We start from the raw sequence: 9322 nt of genomic DNA on the forward strand, positions 1-9322 counted from the left end.
TGGGGGGTCATATAACACTGTTACCCTCCCCAAGCTCATCACATTAGTAAACTCCCTTTATAATACTTAAGCTAAAGGTCAATAGGGTTAAGCCCACTAGAAAGCCCTAGTACATTTCACACAATGCTGCCTAAATCAGATTAAGAACCTAAGTAACCATTGCGTATTAGGAAGGCATTCCCCATGGTATTAAGAGAAGATTTCTAATACCTAGCTTGGTCAAACTAGCTTAGTCGGACTGCTTGATTTTTAAACCTAGACAAGTGATTATGACAAAACATTACATTGAATTAAATGTTTGATACTAAGCAAATGCGTTGAATATTATGCTACTGATAGCCGTTTTTCGGCTCTCCATAATTGCCATAGTAAGCTACCTCACCCTACCAAAATCACCCAAACACTATGGCTATCCCTACCATTTCACTGTAAATAGGCGTGTGTGAGTTAGGGGGCTTTTCCCATATCTTCTTAAAAAACCCTCAGCTAGCTAGTCACTGGGCTAGGTGAGCCAAAAAAAAATAAAAAAATACAAAAAATAAAAGTATATTATGGCCTCTTTGTGTGTAAATATTTCATTGTATATATGGCCTAAATATAGGGATTTTTTATAATTATTTTGGTATTTTATTTAAATATTTCTACTTAGGTGTGTGTTTTATTAAACCTATGTACACCTTCTTTCATCCTCTTACACCATAATTATATTTTTTGCCAATATGTACATACTCTAACCTCATATTTTTCCTTTATACAAATCACTCCCACATTTTCACCCTCACCCTCGTGAAAACAAAAAATTGATTTCTACTCATTGGTTACTTTTATTATATTATTTACTTGCATACCTTTTCCTCTTTCACCCAAAATAATTCAAGGAGGGACCATATCATATGATTCCAATATCTTTCCATATCCATAACTCCTCCATATTTTTATTATTATTTTTACTCATTATTCTAACACCATGTGCTCATTGAGCTAAAGTCCATGAATAGTCCATACACTAGTCCCACCATGTATATATTTCTTATTTCACCAATAATCCTCCTCCATGCATGGGTCAAGGGAAACTTGAATGCTTTGTATTATAATATGACAAAGGAGGGGCTCACTCTTGGATGCATTGTACAAATCCAACAAAGGAGGGGGCCACTAAAAGACTTTTGCAGGCATAAAAAACAGGCTTTTTGGTGAGAATTTTGGCACCTATCTCCACTCCGAATTTGGAGCAGTGGTCAAAAGAGAAAATGTAGCCCACGCTCTGAATAATCACCTCAAATTTTTTCATGATTTTTGGAGCTACCAGCGGTGAGCTATGATTTTTTGAGTGGACCCCAGTCTGCCCACTTTTCTCACAAGTAGCCCTTAGTCTTCTCTCACCCTTCCACACACCTACTCACTCTTACACATCCCTCCCTCTCCTTCCCTCACTCAAACCTGCAATTTCCATGGCTTCTCCCACCCTCTTCACCATTACCCTTCTCTTTCATCCCTATAGTTCTTTTATGAACCTCTACATACATACACCCTCTCCATGTCTCTCTCTATTGCTTCTATGTTACAATTTCATTTACCTCTCCTAAAATATCTAAAATTCAGCATCTTAACCATGATAACTTCTGCAAATTGAGGATTTTTCATCAACAAATCCTCTTTTCATCGTGGTGGTCAACCGTGGCGGCGGCGTAAAGAAGCGAAGAAGAAGAAGAAGACCGGCGGTCATTTTTTCCACAATCTACACAAGGGTGAGTTCAAGCTTCTTCAAAGCTTCACCATCTCAATGATTCTCTTTTAATTCACCCCTCTTCCTTCATCAAATCAACTCACTCTACCCATTGTAAATGTAACATTAACTTTCTAGTGATTACTAACGATTAACATACTAACACAAAATAGCATTGACCTAACCATAAAAGACACCTCACCTCAAGACATGTATAGTAACTCTCTCTCTCTCTCTCTCTCTCTCTCTCTCTCTCTCTCTCTCTCTCCCCTTCCTTAAAACTTACTTTCACCTTATCTACCATCAATAATGCTCTCTTTTGAGCCCACACCCATGACTCAAGCAGACAAAGAAGGCCCGCAATGTTTTGATATTCAAAAAATCATAATCCTGATTTGTTAGCTTGTAAATTAGGATTTCCAATAATCTTAATGAGGGGTCTCCAACCTATAAATAGGCCCCTCTCCTTCTTGTAAAACAACCTCCAACATCTCACATAGCACCCCAACACTCTATGCGTGAGGAGAGACTTAGGTGTAGCAACCACTTGTGAGCTTCACTCTTGGTGTGAGAGAAGCCTTCAAGCTACACATTGCAAGTGAGAGAGCATGAGTTCCACAAATCTCAAAACCACTATTGTACATGCTCCTTCATCATCAATAAATTGAGGTTTGGTGCATCAAAGGCGTGATTCAACGTTTAAATCTTCGTCCTTCCATTTGTGCAATACGGTTTGGTGAATTCAAGGTGACTTGTGTATTTTGAGTTTTATCGGTGGATCTTGATTTTAGAAAGTGTTTTAGTGTGTTTTTCATTGCCAGTTTTGTGTCCATTGTAAGAGAGTATTGTGGTGAGAGGTCTCCCACACCCTAAGACAGTGTGTGTGTGTGTTTTGGCAATGATTAGCAATCACTAAGCATTGAGTGAGTTTTGTACAAGTTCTACGATAGCATCATAACGAACCATCTCCATTTGCAAGTCACAAATAAGGTATTACGCAAGATCCTTCCCTCTCTCTCTTCCCTTTGCTCTAGCTCTCTCTGGTCCATTTCATGTGTGTCTTGGTGTGAGGTTGCTTGTGTGTGTTGTGTGGTGCATCTTCTTGGTTGTGCCAAAATCTCTCTTGCGTCCTAGTTCGCATACCATAACTAGGTGGTGCCCCTATCTTGTTTGGGTTTGGCTGTGGGTTTGTTTTTGTGTTGTTCTTGTGGTTGCCCCAGCCCCAATTGAGCAGCACGGGAGCCTTGAGGGGTGTTTAGAGGTCGCCTCTCTTGTTGCCCGCCCCGGAACGCCTCACTACCAATCACAATCAAAGCAGACAAAAATGGATGCAAAAAGATAAGGGCAATGTTAATGGACATAAAACACCTGTTTGTGTTGATGGTCGCGCTTGATTTGAAGTGTGAACGAGAGAAAGGTTCCATGAAGGTCCAAATCCTATCAACATCAATACGCTCCTGTACACACTAGGAAACAAAAGGAATACCTCCAGGAGGCACATTAGTGGGAAAAGGTACCAACACTTATTGAACACAACAAAAAACATAAGGAACCCTAACCTAATTATTTGCACTCCCCCTAAAGAGTCAAGGGAATAGGATATTGTAGAGGTTGGGGGGAAACCCTAAGGCTAAACCCATATCCTTGTCGTCGAGATAAACAAAGTCATCATCCATGAGACCATATGTGCCATCCGTGTAGTCATGTAAATTTTCTTCTTCATCATAGGTGCCCATGTTTACTAAGAAGGTCACTAGACGCCTATAGTCATCTTGGTCAAAAGGGTAGGCTTGTGCAATGGGAGAAACGCTCTCTACTAAGTATGGATCAGACGTGGTCAAGAGACGTATCAGCCATTCTAACTCCTCAAAATTCCTCTCACATGCTAGCGTACCTATCAGATCCCATTCACATGCAAGCACTGGAAAGACCATGTGAAACATTTGTGAAAAGTAACGAGGGTACCTCTCACCCAAGGCAGGAGTGGATGACTCTAGCGTACTGGCCATATCTGTACACGCAAATAGATGATGGTTAGAGTGCAAATATTACAAGGGTCGTGTTCTTGTGCATAATTTGTTTTTATTATTTTGTGTTATGGCTCTTGCTCTTTTACTTTTTTATCTTGTTTTTGTGAGTATAAGGCCTTATATATACATTCCCTAAGATTGGAGATGGAGAGGTCAGAGAGGAAGCTTGAGAGGGAAGCAAGTGAATGACGGATGTCAGCAAACACTCCCCCCTTTCTTGGGTAGATCATACTTTTTGGAATGATGTCGTCACCTTTTGAAACCAATTGTTCCAAGTTCTTATGGGTAAAGGCTTTAACCAAGAGTTTTTGATCACCCTATGTGTTTCATCTAGTTGCAAGGGTGGTAAGGTACTCTCCCATGATTTTATTTGCAACATTGTTGGAGGTGGTGAATCTACAACGGGAGGTGCAAACTCTTTCTTGCTTGTATGGATATGTACAATGGTAGGTGGAGGTTGTGTCGAAGCTTCTATTTCCGTATAGGAACTACATGAAGAGCAAGAAGCTTCATTTTCTTTTCCTGTTCCTGAGCTAGGTGGAACAAATCGTTCTTTCTTTGGTACCCAAACTAGCTCTGGAGCAGGTGTGTCGCATTCCGTGATTTTTTCCTTTCCACGATTTTCAATTTGTTTTGGAGCCACAGGATTTGGTTTACATGGGTCAGGTGACAGGTAAGAGTACAATTTACGTTTGGGCACCCAGATTTGATCATTTTCTTTATAGTATCCTTGGGATTTTAATAATCGTTTAGGAATCCAGCACCACATTTTCTTACATTTCTTGGAGCGAGTGGGACGTTTCTTACGAGGCTTCCGTTTTTTAGCATCAGCCATGGTTACTAAAGAAGCTTTAAGGACCCACTTGTATGCTTTCTTTGTTATATTAGGATGGTTCTTGTGTGTCTCAAGCTTTCTTTCAACTACATCAGTTGAAGATCTAGAGAGTTGGGCTATGGGGACGTATGGTTCAACCTCCTGGACATGCAATGTCTTGGGTTTTATTTCCTTAGGCAATATCTCAGGGACTATGGCTTGAGTGGTAGGGATAAGAGTTGATTTTTGCGTTGTGACACCCCCAGTCCCCCAATCAATAGTGCATTTGGTGGCTATCATCCACGTGTGTCCTAGGTTTATATTACCCTCCATAGTTCCAGTAGGCATGACCAAAAAGTCTTGAGCTACAATTCCATTGTCATAACTGACAGAAGTGTGCCAGATTCCAAAAATCGTAGTTTTTTTCTTGTTGACACCCTTGACTTGGATAATACTCTCAGATAGAGGTGGCTTCCCTAACTGACACCACACCCCATAGGATAGCAGATTATATTTAGCACCCGTGTCCAATAAGGCGTTATATAGCACTTTTCCATAGGCACTATTTAACTCAATAGGGTATCGTAGAGGTGTGTCAGAGTCCAACCAATCCTCTTCGATTTCCACGTGGAATGCATTTGTGACTCCAAGGTTAGCCTCTCGTTTTTGTCTTATACGTTGTTGTCGCTCCTTAGCCTCACCTTGAGCTTGTATCTTCTTTAACTAGGTTTGTGCTTTGGCGGCCTTCTTTTGATGAATGGCCCGTAGTTCTTCTTGGCTTAAAGGATCATAATATCTTTTGAATTTACTCCCATTGAGGAATCCAATGGTTTCAACTCCATCAAGAGTTTCCACACGAAGGGTACCTTGTGGGGTAATTTCACATACTCTATATGGTCCTTTACCAGCCTATTTCAACTTTTTCTTCTCTTTACGTACTCCATACATAAGGACTTTATCACCAACTTTGATGTCCTTGTCCTTCACATGGCGATCAAACCACTTCTTTCTCCTATCCTTTTCCACAAGAGCATTTTGCACAGCCAACTGTCTCTCTTCGTCTAGTTTTTCTAAGATATACAAACGCTCGGTTAAGGGGTTACCATTCCATCCTTCTTGCGAAGCTACCCTAAGACTAGGAATGACAAACTCCCAAGGCATAACCGCTTCTTGGCCGTATACCATTTTGAATGGCGTACAATTAATAGCCACTTTATAATCAGTACGATAAGCCCATAGAGCAGATGTCAACTTCAAATCCCAATCAATGCGATGAGATTCTACCGTCTTGGTTAAAATAGAGATTAGAGTCTTGTTGGTGCTCTTGGCTTGTCCATTAGCTTGCGGGTAATAAGGTGTAGACTTATGGTGGGATATCATAAAGGTCGTGGTAAGCTCTCTTATTACCTCATTTATAAAATGGGTACCATTATCACTAACAATTTCAAAAGGGCAACCAAATCTTGTGATAATGTTCTCAAAAAGAAACTTAGCTGTTGTCCTCGCGTCAGCTTTTTGTGAAGCCTTAGCTTCAGCCCACTTTGTTACATAGTCCGTAGCAACTAGAATATATCGAGATTGAGTGTTGCGAGCTACGGGACTAATTGGACCTACAAAGTCTAAGCCCCATTTTTCAAATGGTTGGGTTACTTTAATAGGATGTAAGGGCATTCTGTCTTTGCGCTGTGTGGTCTTATAACGTTGGCACTCATCACACCCTTTTGTAAAAAGTGATGCATCCTTAAATAAAGTTGGCCACCAATAGCCTGATTGCAGCACCTTTCTAGCAGTCAGGTCTCCTGAAAAATGTCCTCCTGCTATGCCCATATGTGCTTCTTGAAAGATATACAAATATTCATCCTCGCGGGCACAATGCCTAAGAATATCGTCCTTGCCTAGTCTACACAAAGTTCCGGCAATCAAACAATAGGGTTCACATTCTTTTATTAGCCTTCGAGCGATATCCTTACGAAGTTCCTTGGGTGCAAAACCATTAACTAAAAAGTTAACAATGTTCTCACTCCATTCATGCATAGTCTCAACTATGAATAGGGAAGTATCGGGTAATTCATCATCAACTCCTGTAGGGGCTTCACCATTGGGTATGCAAGACAAATGATCAGCCATGACGTGCCTTTTACCGGGTCTCACTACAATCGTGAAATCAAACTCCAGAAGAATTAACAACCATCGTGTGATTCTTCCTGTGGAGCATGGCTTGTTTACCAGATACAGCAACGCTTGATGATCCACATAAAATACAAACTTGTTTGCCAGAAGGTAGTAGCGAAATTTCTTTACTGCATAAACCATTGCTAAACCTTCTCCCTCTGTAGTGGTGTAGTTCCTTTCAGCATCGTTCAATTGACGGCTTACAAAGCTAATGGGATAGTCCAATTTATGTTCTCCTGGTTGAGTGAGAACACACCCAATAGCAAAGTTTGATGCATCAATATGCACATGGAAAATGACATCCCAGTTAGGTGTCCTTAAAATCGGAGCACTTGCTAGTGTTTTCTTCAATTGTTCATAGACCTAGTCACACTCTTCATTCCATTTAAATTCAATGAGAAGCTTGTACAAAGGACGTGCTATCTCAGCGAAAAATAAAATAAACCGCCGATAATAACCCACGTGTCCCATGAACCTTTGAACTCCCTTGTAATTGGTTGGTGGTGGTAACTCTAGAATCACTTTAATTTTGCTCTCATCGGTTGAGATACCATTCTTAGATACTATATGCCCTAAAATAACTCCATGCTTGACCCAAAATTGGCATTTGAACAGGTTCAATGAGATACGATATAACCTACACTTTTCAAACACCTTCCGCAAACATGATAGATGTTCTTTCCAAGAAGAGTAAACACAAAGGTCGTCTAAGAAAGATTCACAAAACTCTCTCAAATATTCTTTAAAAGCAGTGTTTATTAATCGTTGGAATGTAGTAGGGGCATTTGTTAAGCCAAAAGCCATCACACGAAATGCAAACACGCCAAATTCTGCGATGAAGGCAGTTTTAGCTTGGTCCTCTAGCGCTATCGTGATTTGGTTGTAGCCTGAGTACCAATCTAGAAAGCTATAATAAGCTTCCTTGCCTGCAACTCTTTCGAGTACATGTTCGGAATATGGTAGGGGGTAATGGTCTCTTCTAGTAGCTGCATTAACTTTTTTGAGGTCCACGCACACCCTGAGTTTCCCATTCTTTTTTGGCAGGATAACTATTGGAGACACCCATTCAGAGTGTTCAATAGGATATATGAACCCACATTTGATAAGCTTTTCTAGTTCTTCTAGAATGATCTTTGCGTACTTAGGATTCATCGGGTAGGGTCTTTGTTGTACGGGCTTCACAGTGCTAATCATAGGTATTGTATGTTGGACCACAGAAGGTGGAACACCTTTCATATCATGGTATGTCCAAGAGAATATGTCCTTGAATTCCTTGAGAAGCTCTTTGAGGACCTCATCTTCAACTTCTGTGAGGTCTTGGGCAATAAAAACAGGTTTTGATTCTTCACCGGGGTCGGCTAATTCTATTTCTTTAACTATTGCCAGGCCATCATAGATTCCATTATTCCCATCGATAGGTATTCTTTGGGCTTTTATGTACACAACCTTTGCTTCCCCTGTGGTGTAAGATTTGAAATGTTCTGGTGCAGGATGCAAGTCTGTGGATTCTGGTTGTGCTTTGGTCTGTGCTTCTATTTCTGCTTTCTTGTGTTGTCGAGCTAACTCTTGGTTTTGACGCCGCCTTGCAGTGCGGCTCAACTTTGGCTTGTTTATGATCTCTAATTGGGCTATGTCATGGGGTCGTGGTCTACACCACATAACATTTTGGAGATATTCACCCCAATCGTCTACCAATTTTCGATGAGCATCACATGCTCCTATATAACTGAGCCATTCTGTTGAGGATCTCTTCTTTTTTATCCTAGCACGTACATTGGCTCGATATCGTCGCCTCTTAAAGTTTTTCTTTTTCTTATTTGAGACCTGCTTTTGATTTGCATTTAGATCTGGCTCACTAAAGGAGTCCTCGTTGGTGTCCTCTTCACTCTCGGAGGAGCTATCATCGGTTGATGTGCTCGGTCCTTCGGAATGTTTTGACTCTGAACTTGCTCCACTCTCTAATTCATGAGATTCAGAATCCGTTTCACTCTGGGAGTCCGTGTCTGAGTCGTGTTGGTCAAAGTCTTCTATTGAGCTATCGGTGTCACTGTCAGATTGGTCTACAATTGCCTTGCCCTTAGAAGATGCATGTATGGCACTTATCATGTTCAGAGGTGCAATTTGTGGTACCTCTTCCCCCTCTGGTGTGACCCAAGTGGTTCCTCTATTTCCCCATGTATCTATGGTTGCAGCTAGGTGTACCCAGTCCACGTTGTCTGATTCCGTCATACCCGGTAACACATCCATGTAAGGAGAATCTTGGCCAATGTCTGTATCCTTCTTACAAGTGTAACAATATTGTAGTGGGGCCGAGTGAATTGTGGTGTCAGAGCGATAATCAATAATGGTTTTACTCCCTAAGGGGTGTACCTTACCAGTCACCAAATCCACTCTAAGGACAGAGTCTTGGAATTGCAAATAGACATGATTTTTAGACCAATCATGAACCATTTGTGCTTCCCTCATGAATGGTCATCCTAAAATAATTTCATATGACATAAGGTGTTTAGAGAAATCCATTACAATGAACGTATGTCGTACCTTGTGTCCTAGAACTTTGATCTTAAGATCCTTCAGCAT

This window comes from Adiantum capillus-veneris, chromosome 2, assembly GCF_014529385.1.
Source record: "Adiantum capillus-veneris isolate H3 chromosome 2, ASM1452938v2, whole genome shotgun sequence".
Classification (NCBI taxonomy): domain Eukaryota; kingdom Viridiplantae; phylum Streptophyta; class Polypodiopsida; order Polypodiales; family Pteridaceae; genus Adiantum; species Adiantum capillus-veneris.